This window comes from Rattus norvegicus (assembly GCF_036323735.1).
Source record: "Rattus norvegicus strain BN/NHsdMcwi chromosome Y unlocalized genomic scaffold, GRCr8 chrY_unlocalized_10, whole genome shotgun sequence".
In the NCBI taxonomy this organism is placed as follows: domain Eukaryota; kingdom Metazoa; phylum Chordata; class Mammalia; order Rodentia; family Muridae; genus Rattus; species Rattus norvegicus.
In genome coordinates this window covers 259,697-270,490 of record NW_026947368.1, presented here as the reverse complement: position 1 = coordinate 270,490, position 10,794 = coordinate 259,697, and the positions used below count along the sequence as shown (strand labels likewise).

The 10,794-nt window shown below is 39.1% G+C and overlaps 1 long non-coding RNA gene across 1 annotated transcript; it reads right to left on the bottom strand.

The window, feature by feature from the left end:
* Positions 1–8,813: 8,813 nt before the first annotated feature.
* Positions 8,814–10,502, bottom strand: LOC134484562 (uncharacterized). Its single transcript, XR_010062013.1, has 2 exons — positions 10,416–10,502; positions 8,814–9,192 (listed from the first exon to the last, which is right to left on the bottom strand). It is a non-coding gene; the product is annotated as an uncharacterized LOC134484562 (long non-coding RNA).
* Between the last annotated feature and the right edge of the window lie 292 nt (positions 10,503–10,794).

Genomic DNA, 10,794 nt, shown 5'->3' with positions numbered 1-10,794 from the left:
ACCACATGTTAATGTCTCAGGGTCCTTGAAAATTCTCTGTACCCATTCTTAGCTATTTGGAAATCTTCCACAAATTGTTTGTAAATGATCTCAACACATTGTGCTACAATTCCATATTCCTCAGTACATGTAAATTCATTGCATTGGACTGGAACTGCTAAGTAGTTCTCGGGACAGTGAATTGTTAGGCTCTGCTTTGTGTAACATTTGGTCAGTCCCTACTTCAGTTCTGGGCACCCAGGCCCTATGATCTTAGAACAGGAGTAGTCTTTCCCCCACTTTTTGATCTATAGGGCAGTGGTAAAGAATTTCAGCCAGATGTTTCTCAACATAAATATCATAGTTTCAGATAAACACACACATACACACATGCACAGACTCACACACAAACACACACACACGCACACACACACACACACAAACAAGCATGCATGAACACATTATACAAGAATTGATGTGGGTTTACAAGTGACAGAATACAAATAGAAAAGCAGGCTAGTGTCAGATAATTAGATTCAGGTTGCTATTAAACAAGAAAATGAAATAACGTAAAATTAGAATTTGAGTCTTTAGAAATATATTGAAACAAAAATAAAATTCCATTTAAGTGTGCTGAAAATATGGAACACATTAAAAAAATAACCATGACACTAAAACTACAGTATTGTTTTAGGCATGAGTCACCCAACCAGAAAGACAATAATTATATTCTCCTCGGACTCATTGTTCTGAGGGTACTTATAAGCAGTAACGACCATTCAGGTCAAAATGTTGGTTAAAAAAATGACTGAGATGCTACAAACAAATCCTAAAGTTTTGAAGAGACACACAGTCTTTCCACAGGCATTAAGTAATTCTCCTATTATTTCTATTACTTTAAAAAGAATTACAAAAGAAAAATACATTAAAATATTTTAACTATGAAAGGAAAATAATTTAAAATAATTTCATTGCTACATAATTGGGTGTTGTTAAGATGACAGGCATCCTCCTAATGTATAACTGCGATAAGTAAAGCAAAAAACACTTTTTGGTATCTGTGTCAAATACATATAATCTCAACCTATAAGAGAAAAACAACTGGACAAATCCAAATTCAGAGACATTTCAGCAAAGTATTTTTCTTCAAAGGTGTAGTCACATAAGATAAAAATAGTAATGAATTATCACAGAATAGAATAACATAAGATATGTAATAACTAAATGTCAACTGGATTTCTGGATTGGATATGGGCATAGATAGTGTACAGTTCTAGAAACATTGTTATTATGATTTGATCAACCTACAAAATTACTTTTAACATTTTTTTCAATTTTCTAATTTTTTGAGAATTAGTCATTAGATTGATTAAAGTATATAAAATTTAGTAATTAGGTTACGATATAAAACCATACTGTTTCCTATCAATTAAATCTCCTTTTCCTGTATTGTTGGAATTCTGCTTTATTTTTTGTATTGATTCATATTATTAATTTATTTATGCCTCAAATGCTGTCATTTTTCCTGTTTTCCCCCACAGATTCCCTTAACCCAATCACCATCCTTTTCTGATTTCTTCTTTCAAAGAGTCAAAACAACAGTAGTTATAAGGCATGTTCAGTCCCTGAATAGCTGTTCATATGGCCATGCATTTGAAAATCTACAACATTGATAGTGCAGACATCAGGAAATATCATTCAAAATGATCTTCAAATATTAAATAATCTCCACTTATCAGCTATCAACTATCAGCTTTACAAAACAGGAAGAATCCAAGAGGAAAAATATCCTTGTAATGTACGTAGATAAAATTGATCAGATAAGAAGGAAATCAGAGAGCAACCTTCCTGGATTGAACACAAGAGAGCCTCAGTTCCTGTAGTGTATTCGGTATGAGTTTATAGAGTTTATGGGTTAATACCTGGAAATGAACTCCTACAAAACCAACAACAAACAGACCACAAACTGAAATATTTATAAAAGCCAAACAAATATGTGGAAAGTATTATTTTCAGCTCTATATGAGAATACTAATGTTTAATTGTATATTAATAAAATTTTTATTTAATAACTGCATATTTTATTGCAAATTTTTAAATAAATAGATTTTAAGTGACTCATGTGATCATTAACCTTAGTGGCTTTGATTGCATTATAGATCAGTAAAGTGTTTATTTGACTGTGATTATCACTATGAATATTCACCAAAATCAAATTATGTGAAAAAGGAACTGCTCTTCTGTTTTCATACTTTTTGTTGTACATATGTAAGAGTTTTATCTGCTTGTTCATGTGTGCAATACATCCATGCCTAGTGTCCAGGAGGTTTAAGAGGGTGTGAGATTCCATGATGCTGAAATTACAGCCACTTGTGAACTGTCACTTGGGAGCTAGGGTTCGGTCCTGAATTCTCTTGAAGAACACATAATGTTATTAATCACCAAATCATTTCTTCATCTTAAGCAAATGCCACTTCTTGTAAAAATAGTTCCTAAGCTGTCCTGTCTTCACCATAGACCACTGTTTTCTCAAATGTGATAATTTATTAAACACACACCCACCTGCTTCTTACCTTCATATATATTCACACAAACACACATACAAACAGAAACACACACACTCACACACAGAGACACACGCACAACTGCTCTTACCTTCAAGTTTACTTACATACTTACTTACACACACACACACACACACACACACACACAGACACACACCTGCTTCTTACCTTCAAGTAGACTTAGTTATTTTCACATTAATTTGTTTATTTATTCACTTTACATGCTGCACCCTGCCCCCCTCCAGTTCACCCCTCTCACAATCCTTTGCCCATCCCTTTCTCTTTAGAGCAGGAGGGGAACCCTCAGGTAGCTCCTCCCCTTGCATATCCAGTCTCTATGATCACATCCTCTGATACTGAGGCCAGACACAGCAGCCTAGATGGATTGGGGTGGGGAGCTAGAAGTGATTTCCAGAAAGAGGCAGAGAGCTGGGGTAAGAGATGCCCATTAATCAATGGGTGTTTCCTTAGCTGAGAATCACAGTCTCAGTGATATGGACCTAAAGAAACCATCTGCTGTCGCCAGAGAGCAACCCAAATGGAATGATAAAGAGACACCAACTTTAGACACATAATTCATTCTGACCACAAGAAATGAAAGGGCTGTGCATAGAGAAGAAGGTGAAAAATGATCAACCAATGGTTACTGCAGATTGAGACCCACCCCATGGATGAGCACCGATCCCATACACTATTAATGTGACTCTGATATGCTTGCAGACAGCAGTCTAGCATGGCTTCCCTCTGTGAGATTCCACTAAGCTGCTGACTCAGACAGAAGCAGGCATCATCTAGTCAAACCACGGTGGAGCTTGGGGACTCTGATGGAAGAAGAGAATGAAAAGGATTATGCCCTCTAAGGATATAGGCACTCCACAGGCTTTGTCTTCATGCAGGTACAGAACAGCTAGTATTGGGCCTTCCCAAAACATGCTGTCTGTAGATGGGATATTTGTTTTTAAAATTCATTTATTTATTTACTCACTTTACATCCCAAAATGGGTGCTCCATCTTCATGGGATGCCAACACTCATTGTCCGGGGCACTTATAAAAAGACAAAGCTACACATTTGCTACCTATGTCCTGGGAGCTCAGGTTCAGTCTATGTTCACTCTCTGGTTGGTGGTTCAGTCTTTGGCAGACCCAAGTGTCACTGTGAGTTGACTCTACTGGTCTTGCTGTGGAGTCCCACATATCATCTGGGCCTTGATTCTTCACCTTATTTTTTAAAGACTCCCCAAGCTCCAGCTCTTGTTTGGTGGTGAATCTTTACACTTATTTCTCTCAGCTGTTGGGGGGTGGAGTCACAGAGAGGTCAGTTATGCTAGGATTGTGTCTGCAAGCATGGTAGAGTATCTTTAATAGTGTCAGGTATCGGTGATTGCCCACGGGTAGGGCTCAATCTGAGCTAAACATTGGTTGGAAGTTCCTTCCATGTCTGCTCTATCTATCTTCGTATCTGAAGATCTTGTAGGCTGTGTTCATTTTGGATTGAAGGTTTTGTGGGTAGGTTTTTGTCCTTGTTATATCACTGGGAGTCATTCCTGGCTACAGAAGTGGCAAATTAAAGATCTGTATCCCCACTGCTACAGTCCCCCCAATAGACACCCTGTAGCCTCGCCTTTCCCAGGTCTCTGGCACCTCCTAGAGATGTGCACCCCACACTTGTGATTTCCATTCTCTTTTCCCTGCTTTCCCTATAACTAATTCCTCCAAAGGCCACTCCATTCCCCACCTCCCCTCCCATTCAATTTCCTCCCACCCTCCACCCTTCTCAATATCTATTATGCTAAATACATTTTAAAGTCAATATTTAGGAAAAAACACTGAGTAAGTGTAGGAAGTATCCCATAAGTAATTGTTGTGGATGTTTAGGGAAGGCATGAACATGTTAATTTTTATAGAGGTCAAAATTACTACATATATTGTTAGAAGAGACACTGTCTTCATTACATTCAACATGAAGGAAACCATTTATATATTCTTTTAAGTTATACAAGGGAATCTGTTAAAAGAGTTACACACATCACACAACTTTATTACCTTAAAGCTCCCTTTATTGCAAATATTTACACAATGTAAAGTACAAAGGCTTACACTCATGTGAGTGTACTTTGTTTCAAAGTTAACGTTTAGAAATACAGGTTGATGAGAACAGTCATCTCAGACTCAGAGGGGATAAATACATCAGGGAGTCATGTATTACCCTACCTGTGTTCTTTCCTTTATTCCTGCTGAAGACAAATCTCATTTGCAGCCCCTACTGTGAGAGATGGATTAGAAAATGCCTGAGAGTCTACAACCCAGAAAGAAAAAGGACAACATCTCCAAATAGTACACACAGTCAAAACTTTCTTGTAGATCTTAACACTTGAAACAAAATGCAAAGAGAAAATCCATTTCCTAGGATATTACAATAAACAGGAAAGGGTACCTGTAGGAAGCATTCTTAGGGGATTTTAAACTTCTGTACCTAAGAACGAAACTGCCTCCATTTAGGTGAAGATTTGTTTCTTTGGCAAGAAAGTCAGTTTGTCTCTTGACGGTTGTGCTGTCTGTTCAATACTAATGCAACGGTGATGCTTTATGAATGTGAACAGATAAACATACCAGTTTTCACTTCTTCAAAGAATTTCAAGAAGAACCTGAAAGAGAATGTATAATGTTTTAGAAATGAAATATGTGAATTTAAATTAGCCAGCAAAAATATGTTGTTAAAAGTTTCTGCCTTCTATTAATAATTTTGACTATTCTTGCTATGAATAAAAAGACGGTTATGTAATGTCTACCAATCCCCAAAGCCTGAAACATTGTGGAAAACTGTCTTATTCCTCCCTAACTTGATGTCTCTCTCATGTTGAAGAGCAAGAAACTTTCTGTACTTGCATGTATTTGCTCTTGGGAGCATGCAAATAAATCTTTCAGTTCCAAGAACAAAGACATGGCCGTCCAATGGGACCCATATGAAATAAAATCTTTCTTCCTGACGTCAATGAACTTTAGCACACCAGTAACAATGCAGATAGCAATATAATGGAATAATCCTGTAATAATAATAATAATAATAATAATAATAATAATAATAATAATAAAATAATAATAACAACAACAATAATAATGGACTAAACCCCTCAAGGGATCACGGAGTAAGGATAGTAAAAGTTGAGATGTGTTTTTCAGGTGATATTGTATCCAGGAAAGCAAGTTTCAATAGGACAGACTCCTCACACATGAAAATTACTCAACCTGTCAGGGCCTCACAGAGAGAGTTGAGAACCAGAGTGGTCTTTTAGGACAAGAGAAAGATTCGCCAACCTCCTAAAAAGAAAAGGAATCCAGACAGTCTGTGTGAGGATGATTAGCTTATGCATGATAAACACACACACACACACACACACACACACACACACACCCATACACACACACACACATGCTCTCACACACACACAGATTCACAGAGAAACACAGCAAGAGATATAGACAGTTAGACAAACAGATATACACACAGAGAGACACAGACAGACACAGACAAACACACAGACACAGACACAGACACACACACACACACACACACTCTTCTCTTGTCTCATTCCTAGAGTGTCCAGGGGCACAACATGTGTGAAAGGATGAAGTGGGACCAGGAAATAGTCAGTCAGCAGAAGATTTGTCTGCCTGCAAGGGAATTTTGGTTTCTTCCAAGGATTTCAGTGTCACAGCTCTGTTAGAAGGTATTCAGGGACACGCTATGGCTGTGTGCATATATTTTACTCAGGATTAACAAGGGCTAAATAAACCTTGGAGAGGAGGAAGGGGTTTTCGTTTGCATTTACATCAATTGCAGGTTTAAGGTACCAGGAAGTCCTCATTTGCTATATCTTTATAATCTCTGTCCCCGCATCGGTCTCTTGTTCAAGGATCTCCACTTTATCTCCTCAGAAATTGACTCCACTGAATGTGCCCCATCCCCACCCCTGATGTCCTACTTGCTCGATTTCAAAAGATTACAGGTTCGTACTCTGTATCTCTGTCAGATTAAATTCTCAGGAACGTGGCCCGCTAGACACGATGAATTAACGAGTGCTTCCATCGAGTTTTCACATTAAACCGTATCCCCTATTTCTGGCCAGTTCTCTCAGCACCGCGCTATCACTCCATCATCCCCGCTGACCCTCCACTCCTGTCCTCACTCGCCCTCACTCACTCACAGAACCTGTTCCAGTTTTCCTTTCAGAGAGGTCGATGCTTTTCCCCTCACGGGCCTTCTTCTTTCCTGTGTTCTCTCTGCATTTGTAGATTGTAGATAGAATATGATTTATCTCACAGCCGATACAATGCATAGGTAAACGCCTGCCATGTTTGTGTATCTAGATCTCAGTTCCCTCCTGTGCTGACTTTTTTTAGTTTCATCTATTTCCTCTTAAACTTCATGATATCATGCCTTGATCACTATGATGTCATTCCTCCACCCCAATGATGTCATGCCCAACCACCATGATGTCATGCTCCACACCCATGATGTCATGCCTTTGCCCCTTGCTAGAATGGTTGCATCTATTCACCAGGTAACATTCTGAATGCTGCCCTGTCACCACACTCCTCCAGTCCCCCAACAATTACAGTCCCTCCTTGTACCCTCTCCCCTTCTTCTCTGAGAGAGTGGAGGGAAACCTATGGGTGTAACCTCTCCTCTTGCACATCAAGTCTCTGCAGGCCTAGACTCATCGTCTCCCACCAGGTCCTAAAAACGCAGCCTGGGTAGGAAAACAGAATACACAGACAGGCGATGGGTTTAGTGAACCCACATGAAGACCATTGTGCTCCTCTGCCTCTCTCAGTCCTTCCCTCAGTTCTTCAGTGAGACTCACTGAGCTCCATCCGAAATTTGGCCATGCATCTGTGCACCGGTGTCAGTCGGCTGCTCGGTGGAGCCCTGCAGAAGACAATAACTCTACCCTCCTGTCTGCAAACACAAGAAAGGACCATAAATAATGTAAGTGTTTGCCGTCTGCCCATAGGATAAGTCTCACATCCGGCCACTTATCCTTTTGCCATTCCATCATTTCCTCTTCCATCTCTGTCCCTGTGTCTTTAATAGAAAGTGCAAATTCTTGGTAAATATTTTGGGGGTGGATTTGTGTCCTTATCCTTCCACCTTAGGTCCTCTGTGGCTACGGAAAGTGACCATTTCAGTCTCCGTATCCCCACTGTTATGAGTCTCAGCTAAAGTCACCCTCCTGGATGCAGGGATAGCCTCACGCATCCCAGACTGCAGAAAAATCATACAGATAGCACCCACCCTGGACAGTCACTGATTTCAGTTTATTTCCTTGGCCCTCTGTCCCTCTTGCCCATCTGTCCCAAGAAATGATTCTCAAACCTCATTTCCCTTCCCATACACTCAGCCACCCAATCCTTTTCTTCCACCTGCCTCCTCTCATTATTTTATTCCTCCTTTTGTGTGAAATTCAAGCATTTTTCTTGGGTCTTTATTCATGTTTACCCTATTTGGTTCCATAGATCATAGTGTGTGAATTCTGTACTTTATGGCTAATACCCTCTTTTACATGAGTATGTACATGCTATTTTGGGTCTCAGTTACCTCATTCAGAATAATAATTTCTGATTCCATCTACTTGACCGAATCTTCACAATGTCCATATTTTTCATTAGCTGTGTAGTATAGCATAGTGTAAATGAACCACATTTTCTGTAGCCAGTATTTGTTTGAGGCACATCTGGCTTATTTCTCTTTTCTGTTCATTATGAAAAAAGCAGTTAGGAACCTTATGGAGCACATGTCCTTGAGGTATGGCAGAGGTCTTTTCAGATATAAGACCAGGTGTAGTATAGCTGTGTCTTTAGGAAGAATATTCCCCATTTTCTCAGAATCTACTGGATAGATATGCAAAGCATTATACGGATTTGCTCTTCCACCAGCAAAAGCAAGTTGTATCCTGATATTTATCTGCTTCATCAAAGGAGGTTCGCCACTGACTATCCCCCTATCTTGGACTCAGGCGATCACATATGAACCTTCTTCAAATTTTATACTAGAGCTTATTACTGATAGCCAGAGGGGAAAGTTGGTACTGGAGGTTTGATGGTGGTGTTAGGTAAAGAGGCAGAAGAGGGTAAGAGGGGAAGTGAGGGCTGAAGATAAAGAGGAGGAAGTAATGTTGGAAACAATCCATATGGCCTGGAGAATGCACATTTAGCAAGGGGTTTTATGATTGGGGTATAAGTTATGATAATGTTAGATCTACCCAATACACGTTTATAGATTATAATTATAATAAACAGATTGTGTGTTTTCTTTATAGGCTCATTGGTTTCTGAAATGCCAACAAGCTTTCCTCTACAGTATTTGTGGATCAAATACTCTGTTAATATATATCTCCCCTTTTAGGGGCTCTAACCATTGATCCATAGTCCAGTAGACACAGCTGTCTCTTCCTCAGTCATGTCTCTTGTATTTTCTGTGGATATCTGTTTCTTCAGTGATCCATGCCCAGTGTTCCTTTTTCTCAAGGTCTTCAATGATCTCACCCAGAGGAGTTTCAATTTTCTCAACTCGTTCCATCTAGTTGACCACAACTTCACAATGTCCTTATTTTTCATAGCTGTATAGTATTCCACTTCAAATATTTCCTGTTAACAGTGAACCATTGCGAACAGGCTAAAATTTCCCAAGGAAACTTTAAACATTCATTCTCTAAAGCTAGATCTCTTCATCCCATAATGCTTGGGTTGACTGAATGGCATGGCATGAGCAGATTTTTCTAATGGACATCAAAGCCACTTCCTTCTCCAGTAATGGCTGCCATCCCTCTGTAAGAGATTTTTACCCAGGTTTTTTTCGGTGACTGATGTGATTTGAAATTGTGACAACATCTGCTTGCTAGAGTGACAGAGATGTTTGAGGTTGACCATGCTTCCACAGCCAGATGCCCTTCACCAGAGGAATGGATACAGAAAATGGCCTATATTTACACAATGGACTTCTACTCAGCTATCAAAATCAATGTGTATGAAATTCATAAGCATAATGGATGGACCTAGAATATATCATCCTGAGTGAGTTTACCTAATAACAGAAAAACACACAAAGTATGCACTCATTGAAAATTGGATATCAGCCCAAATTCTCTAATTACTTATGATACAATGCCCAGACCACATGAAACTCAAGAAGGAAGACCAAAATGCAAATGTTTCAGTCCTTCCTTTAAAGAGTAAATAAAATATCTATATGAGGGGTAGGGAGGCATTGTTTTTAGGAGACTGAAAGAATGGCCATTCAGAGACTGCTGGACATGTGTCTCACACACACACACACACACACACACACACACACACACTCACACACACACATATATATGCACCAAAACTATTATGGATAAAATAAGGATTTGAGAGTTTATCATTTGAATTCGCTACAAAATATTTACACTGTTATATTCACTCTATAGCTGGGCCCCCTTTGTTGCCAAATTCATTGCAAAAATGGAATTGTAAAACAGAATTTTTGAGTACACATTAAGGAATATTTATAAAGTCCCCTATCAAGGAATGTACAATAAGAAAGTGAAATACAATATTCATTCAATTAAATATCTGTAGGGAGAATACTGGCCTTTGGGATACAAAGAAAATGTAGAAAATTGAACTATATATCACAGGAATGAACCTGGGAATTAATTATTATCTAGAAGAATTCCTCCACTCCATATTCCTAAATCTTTTCTGCCAATGCCAAACCTTGACTACCTTTCTCCATTCATAGCATGTAACCACTAATGAAGCAAAGAGATTTCTCTAGCTTTAGAGAGATGGACTACCTAAAGGTTTCCACTGTGTCACAGGAGACATACCTGGAAAGGGCACTCCAAATCTGGTCAATGTAGGGAAATCTGTTTAGCAGGTGGGACATGGCATGTCTCAGTGACATCATCATTAGGCCCTCCCGTAAGTATCTCTTGTAACCTGGAAGCCTCTAGCTGCTTCTGTGATGTCACAAGTGTTGTCCTGGCTGCAACTGCCTCTCAGATACTCCTGCTGTACTTCTAGGGTTTACTAATTGACCTCTAATTCAGAGTAAATTGCCATAGGGGAGGGAGAAAAAAGAGGATTAAGATATCAGTGATGGGGAAAAGGAAGCTGCCTTTCTGTCTTTGTATAAAAAAAGGAAGAAATATGTGATTCTTGGGATAGCTCAGAGAGTCCTTAGTATGGATTAAGTGGGATATCTGA